At 44.5% G+C, this 19,949-nt stretch overlaps 1 protein-coding gene across 4 annotated transcripts in view; it reads left to right on the forward strand.

Annotated features, from left to right (window-relative positions):
- The first annotated feature begins 1,364 nt into the window (after positions 1 to 1,364).
- Positions 1,365 to 19,949, forward strand: part of CEP170 (centrosomal protein 170) — a 771,544-nt gene continuing 752,959 nt past the window's right edge. For all 4 annotated transcript variants that reach the window (XM_068231897.1, XM_068231898.1, XM_068231899.1 and 1 more), the window contains exon 1: positions 1,365 to 1,541. The gene's annotated coding sequence lies outside the window, so the exon portion shown is untranslated. The remainder of the gene's footprint in view (positions 1,542 to 19,949) is intronic.

Raw genomic sequence — 19,949 nt, forward strand, 5'->3', positions numbered from 1 at the left:
TTATGAATTGACATTTACTGACATTTGTTGAGGTGTTTATCACACAAGTTGGTAATTTACCTCACTGCTTGGTAATTTCAGCTTTCCATGCACTAACAGCGTTTATGAATTGACATTTCGCTAAGGGCCTTTTTCCACTAGCCTGCGATTTGCGATTTGCTTCTGATCGCAAATCGCAAGGTACATTAAACTAATGGAAACTGCAGCAGCAATTTCCATTAGTGCGATCCGATTGCGATGCGATTTTGGTCAAAGCGCAATCGTCGTCCTGCCGCGTTTTGTATGCGATTGAGCTAGACTATAATGAGTATAGTAGCTCAATCGCAATCGCATGGTGGAAATTGAAACGCGATTGCGATCGGAATCGCGATCGCATTCCATAGTGGAAAAGAGCCCTAAGTGCTTGGTAAAGTCAGCTGTTTTCTGCATTACTGTAATGCTTTATGAATCGAGGCCTTGGTCAGTATACAGAAATTGAGTCTGAGGAAAGCTTCATAGCCAAAAGCTTACTCCTTTTCTTCTAAGTTAGCCAATAAATGGTATTTATTATTTTATTATTATTTTTTAGTATTTAAATAGCGCCGACATCTTCCGCAGCACTGTGCAGAGTATATATTGTCTTGTCACTTAATTGTCCCACAGAGGGGCTCTCAGTCAAGTCCCTACCATATTCATATGTCTATCTATGTATCGTGTAGTGTATGTATCAAAGTCTAGGGCCAATTTAGGGGGAAGACAATTAACTTAGCTGTCTGTTTTTGGGATGTGGGAGGAAACCGGGGTGCCCGGAGGAAACCCACAGACATGGGGAGAACATACAAACTCCATGCAGATGGTGCGTGCCCTGGCTGAACCAGGGACACATCGCTGCAAAGTGAGAGCTAACCATTACACCACTGTGCTGCCCACCGTGTTGGTATTATCCTGATTCAAAACTTTTCTTTTACTGATGGCCAACACTGTATTAACACTCTCCAGCATTAGATTAGTAATATTTTTTATTTATACTACTTAAAGGGCAGGTAGTGTTAACCAGAGAGCATGTTTGTAAAATCACAGTCCATGGGACAAACGCTCATAATCCTAGCTTGCATTGTAAATTGTATAGTTAATAATTGGAGCGATCCAAATCAACAAGAAGAACATTAAATTTTGATCAGCCTAATTCCAAGCTACTTTCAAACTGCATGCAAGACAGGTTTATCTCCCTATCTTCTTTTTCACTACATTTACATCTACATACATGAAATTCAAAGCCCTTGACTGTTCTGGTAGTGCTCCACACGCAGTACGAACCCCTCCTCACTGTACGTTGCAGTAATCGACAGGAAGTACTACGCTTGCGCAGAGCTCGCTCCCTCCATCCTTTCTCAGCCCCGCCCTTCTGTTCGGTGCTGTTATGCTCCGGCTGCTACTAATAATTGATATTTGGGCTATGGAAGATGATTAAAGAGTGGAATGGTTTATATCACCTTTACTCTCTGTTTAGTAAACCGTGAGACTTGTGTTGATTTGACGGCTTTCTTTGTGACTTTTAGGCGGTGAGTGATTATCGTATACTGTCGGCCTTTAATAGGTTTCTTTTTACGGTAGTCGTGTGTGTACCACACGGTTTTCATTGTATGTGACAGGAACATGTGCTACCGTATAACGTTATTTACGGTAATCTGTCACTTGTTCAGCTTTGGTATAGTAGTAATTCCAGAACAAAGGGGGTCACCGATGTCGGTGCTTTATACAAACCGTTGAATAAAGCCAGGCATAATGTAATCGTCATAAGGTCAACATAAATGTGACTGCAGACATTACTGAAATGTGTTATCATGCACTGTGGGTGTATTAGTAATGAAAACTAGATTACTGTATTGCATTTTCTTTCTCCTATGGTTTTGTAAAGCCCTGGCAACGTTTCTCAACATTTTATTGGTATGTACCCCTTTTAAAACCATGTACCCACCAAGTACCCCCTAGCATAGTAAACATTATCACAAGTACCCCTTGACAAATATATATTTAATCGTAATGCATGATAATTGTTTCTAAACAATTTCCAAGCATTTACTACTGCTTTTAATTAGCTAAAACACTAATTTGGTGTAGTTTAAATAATATTTACCATTTTTTAAAACTCTAATTTGTTATTCTTGGTTAAGTATATCAAGCCCGAGTACCCCCTGGAACCATCAGAAGTACCCCCTGCGCTCCACATGTTGAGAACCTAGGATTTAGGGGATTCTGCCTTTGGCGTCTACTCAGAGGTTATAGAGCCATTCACATGATCCTCTCCCCAACAATGCAACTCTGCTATGAAAGTGAGGCAAGAGTTGTCTAAGAAAATCTTTGTTATCCATAGTGATCAAGTGTATTTCACTGCCTTTTTAGTTACTTAGCCATATTATGTGTGTTTATTTTGTATTATCGTACTAGAGTAATCAATACTGTTAATCAATAATAAATGGGTTAAAGTGATCACTTCAAAAACTTGATGTGTGTGGAATTAAACTGAGCACTTATATACATTTTTGGTTGCTAGTCTACTTGAGGGGACACAGAAGGAAATCTCCTAGGGAACAGTTCCTTAATCACAGCACCCTCTAGCACAAAGTGAAACCAAAAGGTATGAGAGGGTGCTGTCCACCCAGTCACATTAGCAGAATTTTACTATGAGGTTTCTTGCTGGATTCCATCAAGTAGACTAGAGCCTTTTGTAATGGACTAATGCAACCCCTATTACCAGATGCTGTTACAGTACAGTATTAGGAAACCTCGTTCAAATACTGCTATTTTATAATGTACCATCCTCCCTTTGATTTGTGGCCCAATGAGTGGTTCCATGTTGTGAGTGTTTTTTTTTGTTTTTTTGTTTTTGTTTTTTTTTTAGAAAAAGAACCTTGTTGCCACCATGCATGATAAGTGTTAAGGTAATGACCAGTGGAGTAAGGCCTCCACGTATTGCTGAACTGCTTATTTGTCGTGTAGCTCAGGCCTCCTGGCTGCTGGCCACAAGCACCATTTACCCGCAATTACATGTACCCAAATGACAGCATTTAGTAGGAGAACAACTGATCTTGGATGCAACTTGTCCACCGTATATTCTGAGCAATAGGATGCGCCGGCTGGGGAACGGGAGCAGCTGGCAGGCAGTGAATTTACTGCCTTCAGCTGCGTGTGGAAAAGAGGCTTTAGATCTGACAAGCACCCCACCTGTTGTTATTATTATTATTTAGTATTTATATATCGCCCACATCTTCTGCAGCGTTTTACAGAGTATATAGTCTTACCATTGACTGTCCCACCAAAGGGCTTACAATCTAATCCCTGCCATAGTCATATGTCTATCCTTGTCTAGGGCCAGTTTTAGGGGAAAGCCAGTTAACTTACATGTATGTGCCTGGGATGTGGGAGGAAACCAGAGTGTTTGGAGGAAACACAGGAAGAACATACAAACTCTGTGCAGATAATGCCCTGACTGGGATTTGAACTGGGGAATACAGAGATTGCTACCGGCGAGAGTGCTATTCACTATGCCACCGTGCTGCCCTACAGGGAATCCCTGCCCTATGACGGGGATTCTCTGTAGGCTGCACTGTGGCATAGTGGATAGCACTCTCACGTTGCAGAGTTGGACCCCCGATTTTGAATCCAAGCCAGCATTTGGCCGGGTTTCCTCCCACATCTCAGAAAGCATACAGATAAGTTAATTGGCTTTCCACTAAATTGGTCCTAGACTTTGATTGGCGAATGACTATGGTAGGGTTTAGATTAAAGTGTACCAGAGCTGGAATAAAGTAAACTTTTTATATATATCTGGGGCTTCTGCATGGATCGCTCCCACACTGCCATCTTCAGTCTTCTCCAAATTCTGTACCGGGTCCTGTTACTTCCTCTAATCGTGGGCAGTCTGCACAAGAGAAGTGCGCCTTCTACTTATCTCTCCGGCGGCTGCTGGAGAGATACGTAAATAGCACACTTCACTTGCGTCAAACTGGCCGCAACTGGAGGAAGTAATGGGACCCGCTACAGATGAACACTGAGGACGGCAGCGTGGGAGCGACGATGCGTGCGCATGGGGCTGGAGGAAGCACCAGGTATCTATAAAATGTTTACTTTGTAAGTAGTGGAGACTGGACTGGACATAGATTTAAATGTAAAGCCTGCATGCATCCATTTAGAATAACGTGACCAATTACAAAGCAGTGCTGTGAACAGGCCCATAGAATTGTATTCTGCACTGTAGAATTGTATTCTGTAGAATTATTCTGCACTACAACTGAGAACTGTGAACTTGGCCTAAGAGCACCACTGAGGGTCAGTTAGTGAAAAGGCTAAATACTGTAAAGCGCTGTGAAACCTGTCAGCGCTATATAAATAATAATAATAATACTTCCTGACAGCATTGTAAGTGGCACAATTGTTTGACGCTAAGAGCCTATGGATGCTGCATCTCAACTGAAATTGTATTCCTTTTTTTCTTGAAATACTGAGAAAGTATAAGGATCTCTTCCAAGCCTTCATGATAGGTACAATGAGATCCCCTGGTGTCCAACTCAGCACACCCTAAGTATTAGGGTATTAGTATTTTATTCCTGCTTGGGTCAGGATTCCGTCTCTCCGTGGGTACCTGCACCCATACGCTGTAGCATATCCAGTCTACTAAATGGTCTTGCTTCTGTGTTTGTTTGGAAAAGATATGTGCAACCAGTCTCCCTTTCTGAGTCTGAAGCTTGAAGGGGGAGCAAGGAGAAAAATATTCACAGCTGAAAATTGGTTCTGAGATTTTTGTGTGCAAGAGCCGCTTGCATATGTAAAACTAGATCATAGGGCCAGGATGTGCAAGTAGGCAGTCAGTGTAGGCAAACCCTGAAGGGGCTTAGTTGAGACCATATGATAGAGGTTTGTCTGTTATGCTGGGAATACACGTTTCGTTTTTGCCTTCGTTTTAGCCTTCGATTCGTTCGGTAAACGAATCGAGTGTTGAAAACGTATGTGAAAATAGTCATAATCTCATTATAGTTTCGATTAATAGACTCCAAAAACGAACGACTAGTGATCGAACATGTTTGATATTATCTCTCTTTATCCATCTAATCGAGCCATTGGTAGGCTTGATGGCTGTTCAGATCGATTATATATTCGTTTATGCCGTCAATTCGTTAGTCCGTCTTTGTACTATTTTGCATAAATGTGGGTGTTTGTGGGCTGGCAATCCGATCCTGCACCCGCTGGAGACCCTGCCAGCGCACCTGGCCTCTGTGTATATGCTATTCGCTCCTCCTAAAAGCCGCCCCTATCGCTATCGAAAACGAAGGTATAAACGAAAGGAAAAAATGGATTTTCGTTTAGTTTCTTTGCAGCCTTCGATCATTGGAAAAACGAAACCATCAGAATCGGAAAAAAAAACAAAAAACGTAGGTGGTGATATTAACCGTACGATCTTATTTTGGGATCGAAAAGGACAAAAGGCACAATCGAAACGAAGGTTTAAACGTAGGCAAAAACGAATCGTGTATTCCCAGCATAAGTCTTCTGATTTTTGTTTGTTTGTTTTTTCAATTAAACTTTGATGCCTTTCCTTTAGCAGTGAAATCCAAGACCACTGCTTCAAGAGTAGTGGTGTTATGGGGAGTTGTGATTGTCTCCTTCAATCAAGCTCCAAGGAGTTAGATAGACAGGAAATTAGGAGTAAAAGGATGAGCTATACTTGGTATAATTTTACCCCAAAATATCTAAATTAACCATTTCAACTTGCGGGTTTTTTTCACCTCATGGACAAGAGAAATGTTCACATTTCAGCGCTCCTCCCATTCATTCCCCAATAACTTTATCACTACTTATCACAACAAAATAATCTGTACCTTGTTTTTCCATTACCAATTAGGCTTTCTTTGGGTGGTACATTATGCTAAGAATTATTTTATTCTAAATGCATTATAATGGGAATAATAAGAAAAACGAACATTCTTTCTCAGTTTTCAGCCATTATAGTTTTAAAATAATACATGCTACCGTAATTAAAATCCACACATTTTATTTGGCCATTTGTTCTGGTTATTGCAACATTACAATTATATCCCTAGTATAATGTACAGACTAACCAGCAAGCTCATGGTGACCCAGAACTCATTGGGGTGTGTAAGGGACTACAATGGTCCTAAAAGCCCCCTTACTAAGATGTTAAGAAAAACAAAAGTTTGCTTTCCTAAAACAGAAAGAATTTGCGATAATTCAGGTTGGAGTGAGCTCGAGATGTCTCCCAGGCACCACTGCTGAATATATGCAAATTAACCATTGTACCCTTAGAAGCTAAACACACCTCCAGAACCGCTGGAATGCAATGATGTGTCAGCTTGTTAATATGTACAGAGCCATAATAATCCAACATGCATACAGACTGTTTCGGATTGTTTGATCCTCATCAGTGCATGGCATGGATTAATTTGGCTCTATGGAGTAGGGCTTGTAAATCCGAGAGGCACAGACTAACCAGCAAGCTCATGGTGACCCAGAACTCATTGGGGTGTGTAAGGGACTACAATGGTCCTAAAAGCCCCCTTACTAAGATGTTAAGAAAAACAAAAGTTTGCTTTCCTAAAACAGAAAGAATTTGCGATAATTCAGGTTGGAGCGAGCTCGAGATGTCTCCCAGGCACCACTGCTGAATATATGCAAATTAACCATTGTACCCTTAGAAGCTAAACACACCTCCAGAACCGCTGGAATGCAATGATGTGTCAGCTTGTTAATATGTACAGAGCCATAATAATCCAACATGCATACAGACTGTTTCGGATTGTTTGATCCTCATCAGTGCATGGCATGGATTAATTTGGCTCTATGGAGTAGGGCTTGTAAATCCGAGAGGCACAGACTAACCAGCAAGCTCATGGTGACCGAGAACTCATTGGGGTGTGTAAGGGACTACAATGGTCCTAAAAGCCCCCTTACTAAGATGTTAAGAAAAACAAAAGTTTGCTTTCCTAAAACAGAAAGAATTTGCGATAATTCAGGTTGGAGTGAGCTCGAGATGTCTCCCAGGCACCACTGCTGAATATATGCAAATTAACCATTGTACTAAGGGTACAATGGTTAATTTGCATATATTCAGCAGTGGTGCCTGGGAGACATCTCGAGCTCACTCCAACCTGAATTATCGCAAATTCTTTCTGTTTTAGGAAAGCAAACTTTTGTTTTTCTTAACATCTTAGTAAGGGGGCTTTTAGGACCATTGTAGTCCCTTACAAACCCCAATGAGTTCTGGGTCACCATGAGCTTGCTGGTTAGTCTGTGCCTCTCGGATTTACAAGCCCTACTCCATAGAGCCAAATTAATCCATGCCATGCACTGATGAGGATCAAACAATCCGAAACAGTCTGTATGCATGTTGGATTATTATGGCTCTGTACATATTAACAAGCTGACACATCATTGCATTCCAGCGGTTCTGGAGGTGTGTTTAGCTTCTAAGGGTACAATGGTTAATTTGCATATATTCAGCAGTGGTGCCTGGGAGACATCTCGAGCTCACTCCAACCTGAATTATCGCAAATTCTTTCTGTTTTTGGAAAGCAAACTTTTGTTTTTTTTAGTATAATGTATGGTGACAATATTTTATTTGGAAATAAAGGTGCATTTCTTTTCAGTTTTACATTCATCATTAATTTTTATCCCATAACTGAAAATTCCCCAAAGTCAGTAGTTGTAATATTGCTAGTACTGAGTACTTCCTATTCATGTAAAATAAGTATGCAAAAGGAAGTAATGTGTTGCTACATTGTAACTATTGAAGTGACGCAGGCATCAATGGAAACCTGCGATCAGGTGGCCTAGAGGGGAGATTAATGAATGGGAACTTTGTTCCCATTCAGTTACCTTAGTAATGAGAAGCCTCTGGATGGTCCAGAGACTTTACAGATCTTCCTACTGATCACTGATCCAGTGCAGGGTCCCTCTAAGCCTGTTCAACTCGGCCAAGTAGAATAGGTTTCTTCTAGACATGAGTGGCTGTAGACCAGAGCATGCATAAGTAAAGACTGGACATGCATGAGTAAAGTCTGTGCATGCCCAGTAGAATGAAACGGGTTCATGGAGGTAAAAAGCCATGCAAAAGCAGCTTCATCTTACTGGGCATGTGTGTTTTGGTTGTGCATTTCCAGTTTGGATGCGCTCATCCATGAGGATGAAGAGGGATCTAGCACTGGATTTATGTGTGAAGCCTCTGGACCATCCAGAGACCTCCAACTGGGGATGAGCAAGAACACCTCCAGCGGTCTTTAGAAAATTTACTCGAGCTTCCGATGGTTCCGCAAATTTTCAACAAAACAGATTTACAATTTGCATTGGTAGGTAATGAGGTTAATAGCAAAGCCAATTTCCAAATGTACAAATTTGCTCGGTATGTTGAGGAGAGTTGTGGGAACAAGGGGAAAAAGCTAAAATAAAGACCTTCCGTTTATTGAAAAAAATCGAATTTAAAGGGGGTAATTGGAAAAAATGGTTATTAAATGCAGTTAAATGACAGAATTTCTTGGTGGTTTAGATGGACCAATTAATATGTTTAGGGCATGTGGGACTGGGAGGAAACTGGAGTACCCAGAGGAATGTCATGCATACACTGGCTGCAATGTGCAAACTGCATGATCCAGACAGTGTCCATGATGTGAGACAATTTCTTTTTTTCACAAAAAGAAGGTAATGTAGATTGGCACAAGATGCTCTAGACTGTAGACAGGTAGGAGGTAACAGGTCACTCCAGCTGTGCCTCCAGACAGATAGAGTCGTAATCCATAAAAATTAGAACACAAAGCATCCGGGCACCAGCAGCAGCAGTTTCACAGGAAAAAACCTGCTTCTTCAGAGGCAACCAGTAACAATCAGTGTTACTGGTTGCCTCTGAAGAAGTAGTTTTTTTCCTGTGAAACGACGTTAGGCATTTCACTTTGTATGTCATGCGGTATGGGGGATGCATTAAAGGTTTACTAAGCATACTGCTGCTGCTGGTGGCCGGATGCTTTGTGTTCTAATTTTTATGAATTTCTTTTTTTCCCAAAACTTTTAATAAATCAAGTTATGTTAGACACATATATTCATTGCTAGCTTGATGATGACATGAATGCTTGTTAAAAAGTGTACATTAACTTGCAGAAACAATCCCAAGGAAGTGTGACTGAGAGATTGTGGTAGTAGGTGTCAGCTCTGCATAATAGCAGCAGTCTGAGCTATATATGCAGCAGGAGGCCACATTGCTAGCTTGCATCCTGGACTGGATAACCCCATGAATTTTACTCAGAAATATAAATATCATAAATAGTAGGCACAAGGCAGGAGGACCTGAGAAGGAAGGGTGTGTTAGTTATTTCAGCAGCAGTATGGCCAGAAGCAAGCTATTGCAGGGGAGAATGCATTGCTACCGTCTTTCCCCTAAAATAAAACATCCCCGGAAAATAAGATATGTCTTATATTTCAAGCAAGCTTGAAATATAGGACATCCTCCGAATATAAGGCCTAGTTGGGCCGCGCAATGTGTCCTCCTCTCCTTCGATCCCTCCCTCTGCAGAGTCGCGGGCGGAGCATTACCATTACAGCAGAAGAAACTCACCGGCTTCCGACGTGCCCACGTTAACGTCTTTGCTCAGCAGCGTCCAGCTTCCTCTCCCTGACAATGGCGGCTCACGTCATGTGATGCACGCACGTCCGCGTCAAACAGAGGAACCGGGCGTTGATGAAGAGAGAAATTATCGCTGCTACGTCGGAAGCCGGTGAGTATCCTCTGCTGTAATGCTCGGCTCGCCACTCTGCAGAGGGAGGGAGGGAGGGAAGAGCTTTACTGTGTTGGGGGCTGCCACTGGGGAACAAAAAGTAAGCCCTCCCCGAAAATAAGACCTAGCATGTTATTTGGGGCTGAAATTAATATAAGACAGTGTCTTATTTTCGGGGAAACACGGTAGATGGCAGCGTGATCTGTATGACCTGATAAACAATACCACCCAGAAATCTAAATATAAATAGTAGGCCCAAGGCAGGAGGACCTGACTGAGATGTTGTGTGCCATCGGTCCTGTTTCGTAGGGTGGGTGGGTCACTGCCAGGGGAGCAGTGCTGGAGAGCAGAGCAGGGGCACATAAGGAGGAGAGAAGAATGCCGCTGTTGTAGCACTTGCAGTCACAGGTACATGCTACTTCAAGGGGCCTTCATCCAGCAGGTGGTTCTCTCCTCCTCCCTCATCCTGAATGCTGGCAGTGCTGTACAACTGCTGCATGTGGCTGCTCCTTCCCTTTACTTACTCCTTCTCTCCATTTCTGAAGCTAAGACAGGAACTTGCTGTCTGAATGCTCATCTTCCCAACCTCTGTGAAGCTCTGCTCTCAGATTGCTGCAAATGCAAGAAACCTGGCCTCTTGCCTTTCACTTGCTGCTGTGGTCATGCTAGAACACCTGCAGCAAATAGACCTGAACACAGTGCCCCGTTCACTGTAGGTCATACTGCAAGGCTCTAGTGCTACACAGATGAGTCACTAGGCAACAGCCGAGCGGTTTGTTCTGTCTTCATGCAAAAGGAAGGAGGGAGCTCATTTACACTGCACCATTTCCATATCCCATTGTTGATATCCCAGTATTACTACCGTATATATTCTCGAAAACAAGTTGACCTCGTGTATAAGTCGACTCCAATATTCAACCCTCTTAAGCTGGAATTTTTTATTGACTCAAGTATAAGTCTACACAGAAAAGTTAATGGCTGCTTTCGGGGATCAGGATTGGGGAGTCTGGGACGAGGAGGGATTAATGACTGCACTTCATACAGTATTGCAGCCATTAACCCCTCCTGCCTTGTTAACTGCAACCAATAGCTCCTCCAGGCCCCCAAGTGCAGCAGTTATTCACTCCCTTCAATGCAGCCCAGTATCACCCCCCCCACCCCCCGCCCCTTTCCTTGTTAATTGTTGTGGCCAAGACTTTCAGACCTGTTTTTTGGCATTTCCTTTATCAAGAAAGTGTCACTTAGCACTGGGTAAATTGCTGCTAATGGAAATGTCACTAATAGAACACACACATGCTGATGTTCAATTCCAGATGTGGCCTCACAATGATTTATACAGAGGGAGTAGTATACTAGCATCTCAAGATATTATTTCCCTTTTTTGGATCCCAGAATTTGAATTCCTCTTAGCTACCCCTGCTTGGCATTGTATTCGATTACCTAACTTGTTATCAACCAGTATTTCTAAGTCCTTCTCCAAGTGTGATGTTCCCAGACTTGGTAAATGTATGACATTTATTTTAAATGATGATCTACCATTGGTACGTCCAAGGTGCATGACTTTACGTTTATCAACATTAAATTTCATCTGCCACGTGCCTGCCCATATGGCCATGTTGTCAAGGTCCTGTTGTAATATGTTACTATCAGTCTTCGTGTTGATAATTCTGCATAATTTTGTATAATCAGCAAAGATGGCTACACTACTCTGTACTCCGTATACTAGATCATTAATTAATAAATTGAAAAGAATAGGACCAAGTATTGACCCCTGTGGTACCCCACTGCTAACAGTTTCCCATTTTGAGTATGCTCCCTTTACCACCACTCTTTGCCTTCTATCCCTTAACCACCCTGGCGTTCTATTAAGATCGCCAGGGCAGCTGCGGGAGGGTTTTTTTTTAATTAAAAAAAAAACTATTTCATGCAGCCAACTGAAAGTTGGCTGCATGAAAGCCCACTAGAGGGCGCTCCTATCCCATATTTCTGATCGCCTCCGGCGATCCGCATTAACAAGGAAGGCCGCAATGAGCGGCCTTCCTTGTTTCGTTTTGCTCGTCGCCTGACGTCAGCCACCTCCGATCCAGCCCTCAGCGCTGGCCGGAACTGTTTGTTCCGGCTGCGCAGGGCTCGGGCGGCTGGGGGGACCCTCTTTCGCCGCTGCACACGGTGGATTGCCGCGATGCGGCGGCGATCAGGTAGCACACGCGGCTGGCAAAGTGCCGGCTGCGTGTGCTGCTTTTTACGGGGAGCAAATCGGCCCAGCAGGGCCTGAGCGGCAGCCACCGGCGGTAATGGACGAGCTGAGCTCATCCATACCGCTAAGGTGGTTAAAGAGACACTGAAGCCTCTTAAAATCCCACTTTTTATTAAACATTTAACTTTAACACTATCAGCCCTGCTAAAAGACCGCATCCCTGCAGCAGAAAGCTGTTTACAAACACCGGGGCAAAATCCACAACTTTCCTGGTCGTGGACTTTTGCTTCCTGGGGAGGCAGAGCTTTGAGCTGCAGCTCTGCCTCCATTAGCGTCAATCTCCCTCAGATCTCCGCCTCTTCCCGCCCCTCTCAGTGAAGGAAGACTGCGAGGGGTGGGGAGAGGCGGCGATCAGTGGGGATGGATGCTAGTAGAGGCAGAGCTACAGCCCTAAGCTCTGCCTCTATGAGGAAGCTCTCCCCACATTTTCCCACAGGGATTTGGGGGGTTTGTAAACAGCTTACTGCCGCAGGGATGCGGTGCTTTAGCAGGGCTTATAGTGCTAAAGTTAAATGTTTAATAAAAAGTGGGATTTTAGTAGACTTCAGAGTCTTTTTAACCAGTTCTCTATCCACATACACACATTTTCTCCTCGTCCCTGTATCCTTAGCTTTTGTACCTGGCTATTGTGGGGAACAGTGTCATGCAGGTGTTAATTGCAAGTACTTAGTGCCATGTGAGATCTGGGTGCATGTATTGGATGTCATGTGGGTGCTCTGTGCAGGTACTGGGTATGAATACTTGGTGTCATGCCTGAACTAGGTGCTGGCTAAGGGTGGGCATTTGGGTGTCATCACGTGGGTTTTTTTAAATTTATTTTAATATTACAAAAAAAATAAATATTGATAACAATTGGGGAGTGTGGGAGTTAATGAGTTAAAATTAATAGTGTAAATAATGTATGTCTATAAGAACAAATTGGAGCGCACTATAGTGCATTACCTATGTGGCTTTTATTCAAATTTTAAAAGTTATACTCACAAGAGCTGAACAATAAAAGCGCTTCTCAGCGGTGAAGCCAACCGCTTTACTCTCGGACAGGGCGGCAGAAGTCGCTGCGGGATCCGGGATCGCACTGTGGGCTGCTCGGTGCTCTGAGACAAGTTCTCCCACAGCGAGACGGCTTTCCCCATTCACCGGGACCCGCGCTGCTGGCCACAGCGCGCTTTTGCCGCCCTGTCCGAGAGTAAAGCGGTTGGCTTCACCGCTGAGAAGCGCTTTTATTGTTCAGCTCTTGTGAGTATAACTTTTAAAATTTGAATAAAAGCCACATAGGTAATGCACTATAGTGCGCTCCAATTTGTTCTTATAGATATCCTTCTTGCCCTACCGTTTGGAGCAGCACAGTGTATTGGCCTCAAAAAGCTAAGAAGATTACCACTTGAGTATATGTGACTGCAGTTTCCAGGGAGGAGCGCAAGTTTGTTGCTTTTTTTGTAAATAATGAATGTGTATGTGAAAAATGTTTTTGCGTGTAGTATTACTTTTTGGCCACAAGATGGCCACATTTTTTTTTCAGGCGTCCTACAAGCGTTGGAAGGACGCTTGCAGGAAGGGAGGCTGGGAAACTGAGTTTTTTTCACAATGGTCGCGCTGCTTCTCATAGAAGCATGCCGATCATTGCGGGGGCAGAGATCAATGAATGGGAATGGATTTTCCCGTTCTTTGATCTCCGGGCGAGCGGGCGGCGGCGTGTACGATCGCGGGAGTGCGAGCGGGAGCGCGGACAGTGGCGGTAGTGGCGGGGGGTGCGTATATCTACGCTCCGGGCGTGGAACTGAAGTCCAAAGGAGCGCACCCGGGCGGCGAAGTGGTTAAATGCAGGTACTTTGGGTGTGGGTACTGGTTAAGTGGGTGCTTGGTGCAGATAGCGGGTGCCATGTGGAGGCTGTATACAGGTGTGAGTACTGGGTGCAATTTAGGCCTGGGTGCAGGTACTTGGTGTCATGTGAGAACTGGGTGCCAACTATGGGGGAAAGGGGTGTGGGTGGATGTTGGGAGAAGTAGAGATCAGAAAACCTCATTGTTGGTGCTGCAGGAAGGGGAAGTAATTGGGGGTGCTGGGAGAGGGAGAGGTCACTGGGGGTGCTGGGGGAGGGAGAGGTCAGTTTAGGTGCTGAGGGAGGTCAATATGGGTGCTGCTGGGGACACGAAGGGTGCCATTGGTGGAGGGAGCGGTCACTGTGGGTGCTGGGGGAGGCAGGGTCACTGCAATGCTAATGCTTGGGAGGGAGAGGTCAATATGGGTCCTAGGTGAAAGGAGAGGTTACTGTGGGTGCAGGGTTAAAGGAATACTTAAGTCATTTAAAAAAAATGACTTTTACTCACCTGGGGCTCCCCTCAGCCCCCTGCAGCTGAACGGTGCCCTCCGCGTCCCTGGACGCAATAGCATTGTAGAAGGCGCTATTGCGTCCGGGGACGCGGATAATCAGCCGCGTTCACAGCCTGTCGGCTGGTGACGGCCAAACCGGAAGTGGCCGCCGGCGAGACCAGCCGCATCGGAGGGACACGGCGAGGGCACCGTTCAGCTGCAGGGGGCTGAGGGGAGCCCCAGGTGAGTAAAAGTCATTTTTTTTAAATGACTTAAGTATTCCTTTAAGGGAGAGGTCACTGTGAATGTTGGGGGAGTAGAGAGGTCACTGCTGTCAGAGAGACACCATCTTACCTGCTTCCACACAGTTGCAGGGTTGGTTACACTAGGAATCCTGTATGGGACCTCTTTACTCCAATCTGTAACCTTGAGGAAGGAAACATAACATTCTTCATTAATGTAACAATGAAAAAGTGTTATAAAAGTCTGTAATTCTATTATGCTTAGCTAATGGAAGGTTATATCAAGTATTTAAGGCATCACTCTCACTATAATTCTAGTCAGCCATAAATCGCTGTTCTATATAAAAATCATGGAAAAAAATGTACTTGCATTTTTCTGCATTTAAATCTTAAAGAAATTCTGACAGCCGCATCCACTTTGATCACCACTATCACACAAATATGTGTCCCCTGGTTCCGCTGCTGCTGACTCCTCTACTCGGTCCTGGTAAACAGATCCCCAATAAGTTGCAAAAGACCAATGGGAATCCTCAGCAACAGGGAGCTTTCTCATTGGTTCATGGTTGACCAATGAAAATTCTCCCTGTTGCTAAGTAGAATTAATCTATGGTAATCCTGTGGGAAGTCCAATACTACTGTGTATATACTCAAAATGGGAAACTGTTAGCAGTGGGGTACCACAGGGGTCAGTACTTGGTCCTATTTTTTTCAATGTATTTATTAATGATCTAGTAGACGGAATACGGAGTAATGTAGCCATTTTTGCAGATGATACAAAATTATTTATTTATTTTAGTATTAACCACTTGAGGACCACAGTATTTTCGCCCCTTAAAGGGATACTGTAGGGGGGTGGGGGAAAATGAGTTGAACTTACCCGGGGCTTCTAATGGTCCCCCGCAGACATCCTGTGCCCGCGAAGCCACTCACCAATGCTCCGGCCCCGCCTCAGGTTCACTTCTGAAATTTCAGACTTTAAAGTCTGAAAACCACTGCGCCTGCGTTGCCGTGTCCTTGATCCCGCTGATGTCACCAGGAGCGTACTGCGCAGACACAGACCATAATGGGCCTGTGCAGTATGCTCCTGGTGACATCAGCGGGATCGAGGACACTGCAACGCAGCCGCAGTAGTTTTCAGACTTTAAAATCTGAAATTCCAGAAGTGAACCGGAGGCGGGGCCGGGGCATCGGTGAGTAGCTGCGCGGGCACAGGATGTCTGCAGAGGACCATTAGAAGCCCCGGGTAAGTTCAACTCCTTTTCCCCCGACCCCCCTACAGTATTCCTTTAAGGACCAGAGCCTTTTTCTCCATTCAGACCACTGCAGCTTTCACAATTTATTGCTCGGTCATACGACCTACCACCTAAATGAATTTTACCTCCTTTTCTTGTCACTAATACAGCTTTCATTTGGTGCTATTTGATTGCTGCTGCGAGTTTTAGTTTTTATTATATTCATCAAAAAAGACATGCATTTTGTCAAAAAAAATATTTTTTTTACTTTCTGTGCTGACATTTTTCAAATAAAGTAAAATGTCTGTATACATTTTTGTCCAAATTTATTCTGCTACATGTCTTTGATAAAAAAAAAAATCCATTCAGTGTATATTTATTGGTTTGGGTAAAAGTTATAGTGTTTACAAACTATGGTGCCAAAAGTGAATTTTCCCATTTTGAAGCATCTCTGACTTTTCTGACCACCTGTCATGTTTCATGGGGTGCTAAAATTCCAGGATAGTATAAATACCCCCCATATGACCCCATTTTGGAAAGAAGACATCCCAAAGTATTCACTGAGAGGCATGGTGAGTTCATAGAAGATTTTATTTTTTGTCACAAGTTAGCGGAAAATGACACTTTGTGACATAATAAAAAAAGTTTCCATTTCTTCTAACTTGCGACAAAAAAAAAATGAAATCTGCCACGGACTCACTATGCTCCTCTCTGAATACCTTGAAGTGTCTACTTTCCAAAATGGGGTAATTTGTGGGGTGTGTTTACTGTCCTGGCATTTTGGGGGGTGCCTAGTTGTAAGCACCCCTGTAAAGCCTAAAGGTGCTCATTGGACTTTGGGCCCCTTAGCGCAGTTAGGCTGCAAAAAAAGGCCACACATGTGGTATTGCCGTACTCAGGAGAAGTAGTATAATGTGTTTTGGGGTGTATTTTTACACATACCCATGCTGGGTGGGAGAAATATCTCTGTAAATGACAATTTTTTGATTTTTTTTTTTTTTTTTACACACAATTGTCCATTTACAGAGAGATTTCTCCCACCCAGCATGGGTATGTGTAAAAATACATCCTAAAACACATTATACTACTTCGTCTGAGTACGGCGATACCACATATGACACTTTTTTGCAACCTAGGTGCGCTAAGGGGCCTAACGTCCTATTCACAGGTCATTTTGAGGAATTTGGATTCTAGACTACTCCTTTAGGGCCCCTAAAATGCCAGGGCAGTATAGTAACCCCACAAGTGACCCCATTTTAGAAAGAAGACACCCCAAGGTATTCTGTTAAGAGTACGGTGAGTTCATAGAAGATTTTTTTTTTGTCACAAGTTAGCGGAAATTGACACTTTGTGAAAAAAGAAACAATACAAATCAATTTCCGCTAACTCGTGACAAAAAATAAAATCTTCTATGAACTCGTCATACACCTAACAGAATACCTTGGGGTGTCTTCTTTCTAAAATGGGGTCACTTGTGGGGTTCCTATACTGCCCTGGCATTTTAGGGGCTCTAAACCGTGTGGAGTAGTCTTGAACCCAAATGTCTCAAATTGACCTGTGAAATCCTAAAGGTACTCATTGGAGACTTTGGGCCCCTTAGCGCAGTTAGGCTGCAAAAAAGTGCCACACATGTGGTACTGCCGTGCTCAGAAGAAGTAGTATAATGTGTTTTGTGGTGTATTTTTACAAATACCCATGCTGGGTGGGAGAAATATCTCTGTAAATGACAAATTTTTGATTTTTTTTTTACACACAATTGTCCATTTACAGAGAGATTTCTCCCACCCAGCATGGGTATGTGTAAAAATACACCCCAAAACACATTATACTACTTCTCCTGAGTACAGCGATACCACATGTGTGACACTTTTTTGCAGCCTAGGTGCGCTAAGGGGCCCAACATCCTATTCACAGGTCATTTTGAGGCATTTGTTTTCTAGACTACTCCTCACGGTTTAGGGCCCCTAAAATGCCAGGGCAGTATAGGAACCCCACAAGTGACCCCGTTTTAGAAAGAAGACACCCCAAGGTATTCCGTTAGGTGTATGGTGAGTTCATAGAAGATTTTATTTTTTGTCACAAGTTAATGAAAAATGACACTTTGTGAAAAAAACAATAAAAATCAATTTCCGCTAACTTGTGACAAAAAATAAAATCTTCTATGAACTCGTCATACACCTAACGGAATACCTTGGGTGTCTTTTTTCTAAAATGGGGTCACTTGTGAGGTTCCTATACTGCCCTGGCATTTTAGGAGCCCTAAACCGTGAGTAGTCTGGAAACCAAATGTCTTAAAATGACTGTTCAGGGGTATAAGCATCTGCAAATTTTGATGACAGGTGGTCTATGAGGGGGCGAATTTTGTGAAACCAGTCATAAGCAGGGTGGCCTTTTAGATGACAGGTTGTATTGGGCCTGATCTGATGGATAGGAGTGCTAGGGGGGTGACAGGAGGTGATTGATGTGTATCTCGGGGTGGTTAGAGGGGAAAATAGATGCAATCAATGCACTGGGGAGGTGATTGGAAGGGGGTCTGAGGGGGATCTGAGGGTTTGGCCGAGTGATCAGGAGCCCACACGGGGCAAATTAGGGCCTGATCTGATGGGTAGGTGTGCTAGGGGTGACAGGAGGTGATTGATGGGTGTCTCAAGGTGTGATTAGAGGGGGGAATAGATGCAAGCAATGCACTGGCGAGGTGATCAGGGCTGGGGTCTGAGGGCGTTCTGAAGGTGTGGGCGGGTGATTGGGTGCCCTAGGGGCAGATAGGGGTCTAATCTGATGGGTAGCAGTGACAGGGGGTGATTGATGTGTAATTAGTGGGTGTTTAGAGGAGAGAACAGATGTAAACAATGCAATTGGGAGGTGATCTGACGGCGGGTCTGCAGGCGATGTGATGGATTGGGTGGGTGATCAGATTGCCCGCAAGGGGCAGGTTAGGGGCTGATTGATGGGTGGCAGTGGCAGGGGGTGATTGATGGGTGGCAGTGACAGGGGTGATTGATGGGTGATTGATAGGTGATTGACAGGTGATCAGTGGGTTATTACAGGGAAGAACAGATGTAAATAATGCACTGGCAAATTGATAAGGGGGGGGGGTCTGAGGGCAATCTGAGCGTGTGGGCGGGTGATTGGGTGCCCGCAAGGGGCAGATTAAGGTCTTATCTGATGGGTAACAGTGACAGGTGGTGATTGGGTGTGATTGATGGGTGATTGATGGGTAATTAGTGGGTGTTTAGAGGAGAGAACAGATGTAAACAATGCACTTGGGAGGTGATCTGAGGTCGGGTCTGCGGGCGATCTGATGGTGTGGGTGGGTGATCAGATTGCCCGCAAAGGGCAGGTTAGGGGCTGATTGATGGGTGGCAGTGACAGGGGGTGATTGATGGGTGATTGACAGGTGATTGACAGGTGATCAGTGGGTTATTAGAGGGGGGATAGCTGCATACAGTTCACAGGGTGGGGGGGGAGGGGTCGGGTAAGAATCTGAGGGGTGGGGGGAGAAGGTGATCAGGAGTCCCCAGGGGGCAGTTTAGGGAATAAAAAAAAATAGCGTTGACAGATAGTGACAGGGAGTGATTGATGGGTGATTAAGGGGGTGCTTGGGTGCAAACAGTGGTCTGGGGGGTGGGCAGGGGGGGGGTCTTAGGGGTGCTGTGGGCGATCAGGGGGCAGGGGGGGGAGATCAGTGTGCTTGGGTGCAGACTAGGGTGGCTGCAGCCTGCCCTGGTGGTCCCTCGGACACTGGGACCACCATGGCAGGAGGCAGCCTGTATAATAGGCTTTGTATACATTACAAAGCCTATTATACACTTTGTCAGCGGCGATCGGGCAGCTAGTAACCCGCCGACACTTCCGAACGGCCGGCGGGTTACAGATCGAGGGGGCGGAGCCTGTCGCCGGCAGCTGATCGCGTCACGAATTACGTGATCGCCGCATAACCACGCCCGCCGATGGGCGTATTGCGGTCGTTTGGGCCCAGCCCTTGCCGCCGCCCATCGGCTGGGGGCGGTCCCCAAGTGGTTAATATAGCGCCAACATATTACGCAGCGCTTTACAGAGTATATTGTCTTGTCTCTAACTGTCCCTCAGAGGGGCTCACAATCTAATCCCTACCATAGTCATATGTCTATGTATGTATTGTGTAGTGCATGT

The sequence above is a fragment of the Hyperolius riggenbachi genome, chromosome 4 (genome assembly GCF_040937935.1).
Source record: "Hyperolius riggenbachi isolate aHypRig1 chromosome 4, aHypRig1.pri, whole genome shotgun sequence".
Classification (NCBI taxonomy): Eukaryota; Metazoa; Chordata; class Amphibia; order Anura; family Hyperoliidae; genus Hyperolius; species Hyperolius riggenbachi.